Genomic DNA, 2,953 nt, shown 5'->3' with positions numbered 1-2,953 from the left:
TTGGGAAGAGGCATTAGGGTTTACTTTTACCTCCAAATTGTGTGGGGGGCGGCGAGGGGTCGTTTGGTAATTTATGTGGGACGAATGAAAGACTTTTATCAATGAAAGACGACTTTTATTCTACGCCTGTTACCGTATGTCATCGTATCACTTTCATCCAATAGAGTAGGGACTGAGGAAAGGAATGGAAAGGGAAATCTATTTAATTTTATTTTTTGAATTAAATAAGTAAAATGGCGAATTTCAGAATGATTTTACTAATCTACTTCGTGAGTTTATCAACATATATACAAAGAGGTGAATTTGGTAACGGATGAATTAATAAATTTGACACATGGTTGACCTCTTTCGATAATTTGGTTTAACATCATCCTCATTTATTGCGTCTCAAACGTTTTATTTGAATAAATTGAGAATGAGTGTTGTGAGAGGTTATGATTTGTAATTGTATTTCTTAATATTCAGCCCGGGGGGGAGTTTATGTTGTTATAGACCATGATTCTTTTGTACAACATATATGGGGTGTTTGCACTCATGTGCATATATGTGCATATAGCAAATCACATATACATCATCTAAAATGATTTGAAACACAAATAAATTCACTTGTGTTGTTGTTAAACAAATAATGACAGTTTTTAACAATTAAGGACAATATTTTCTCTACATGCCATGTCTCATAGTTTAATTTACCAAACTAACCCTACACTAATTAAATATATTTTTAAAAGAGAAAAGTCTCTCCTTTTGAGATTTTTCAGTAAATGGAATACAGTGGCAGGTTTTCATTTACTTAGTGTAGTAGCAATTAATTGCAGTAGAAGAAAAGTCTCTCCTTTTGAGATTTTTCAGTAAATGGAATACAGTGGCAGGTTTTCATTTACTTAGTGTAGTAGCAATTAATTGCAGTAGAAGTAGTAGCAGGGGTTAACATTCCTGTAAATGGAATACAGTAGCAGGTTTTTAATAACTTAGTATAGTAGCAGAGGTTAACATTCCAGTAAATGAAATACAGTAGTAGGTTTTTAATAACTTAATGTAGTAGCAGTTAATTCCAGTAGAATTAGTAGCATGGGTTAACATCTCAAAAACAACACAAGTATGTTTGGGCAATCCTCTAGTTCTGCTACTGCTTAAAGACTAAGACAATGAATGAGTCATAAGAGGGGGCAAAAGCTTTGCTACTGCTACTTTCTGTTATTGTTGTTGATACAGAAGTTCAACAACAGGTAGTAACATCACACAACAACAGCAACATGAATTAACAACTTGCAGTAGCAGCATACAACAACATTACACGCAATTCAACAACAGGCAGTAACATCACACAACAACAACAATATGAATCAACAACTTGCAGTAGCAGCATACAACAACATTACACGCAGTAGCAGCATACAACAACATCACACGCAGTAGTAGCACATATCAACAACACACACAGGAGCAACACACATCAACAATAACATGAATCAACAACATGCATTGGTAGCACACAACAACAACACATGCAATAGCAGCAACATGAATCAACAGCTTGCAGTAACAGCACATGTAGTAGCAGCACACATCAATAACAAACACAGTAACAACAACAAGCAGTGGCAGCACATAACAACAACACACACAGTAGCAACACAGAGCAGCACGCAGTAGCATCACACAACAACAACACACACAGTAGCAGCACACAACAACACGCAGTAGCAGCACACAACAACAACACACGCAGTAGCAGCACACAACAACAGGCAGTAGCAGCACATAACAGCATGCAGTAATAGCACACAACAACACACAACAACACACAACAATAACACACAACAATAACACACGCAGTAGCAGCACACAATAGCACGCAGTAGCAGCACATAACAACACACACCAACATCGCACGCAGTAGCAGCACACAACAGCACGTAGTAGCAGCACACAACAACACACAGCAGCACGTAGTAGCAGCACACAACAGCACGTAGCAGAATGCAGTAGCAACACGAAGCATGAGCACATATTAGCTACAAATGATCACTTTTTGCTGTCAAATTCAAAAGATATGAGTTTTACTTCCAAAGACTCTTTGAGTAAACCAAGTTGTAGAGATCGAAGAATAATCACAAGACATGACCCCAGATTCAAGAATGAGTCTTTTAATATAACCCACATCATGGTAAAAAAACCCACATCATTCAAGAATGAGTCTTTTAAGAAATCACATTTCAACTCTACTTTTTCAATGTCACCCACCAATCCCAAGGATAACTCGTCAACCACTTGTTTGCAAATTCAAAATTAGATGCTTCAGTATAGAACCTATTGCTCTAATAACTAGAACAACTTCAGCTTGATTCATTAACCATTAACATATCTCCAAACTAATAAACTACTTCAGATTCATCTCATTGATGTTCAATATCAAACCTGGTCATGTGGTGGCCAAGGTCCTCGACGGAAACACCGGACTCACCGACAATGTTGTGAAGCGTGAACTGCTTCTCGACGATCCTCTTCCCGGCGGAGACCGGAGATGAATCTCCGACGTCGGTGATAATGTTGGCATCGGACTCAGGGAAGAGATTGAGGGCTCGGATCAGTTGCTGGGCGTGCACGGAGGGGAAGCTGGACCTAGCGAGGCCTAGAGCGCGGGGGTCGGTGACGCTGGCGAGGGCGGTCAGAGGAGAGAGAAGGACAGAGAAGACGAGAAAGAGAGAGATTGGCAGCTCCATGTTTTGGGTTTCTGGGGAAAGAAAGCTAATGGTCCTCTGAGATGGTGGACTGTTAAGTAGTTTGAAAATGGTGAAGAGAGAGAGAGAGAGAGAGAGAGAGAGAGAGAGAGAGAGAGAGAGAGAGAGAGAGAGAGAGAGAGAGAGAGTAGAGAGTAGAGTAGAGTAGAGTAGTAGTAGTAGTAGTAGTAGTAGTAGTAGTAGTAGTAGTAGTAGTAGTAGTAGTAGTA

Source organism: Fragaria vesca, linkage group LG2, assembly GCF_000184155.1.
Source record: "Fragaria vesca subsp. vesca linkage group LG2, FraVesHawaii_1.0, whole genome shotgun sequence".
NCBI lineage: Eukaryota > Viridiplantae > Streptophyta > Magnoliopsida > Rosales > Rosaceae > Fragaria > Fragaria vesca.
The sequence above is the reverse complement of the archived record's forward strand: the minus strand, read 5'-3'. Positions refer to the sequence as shown.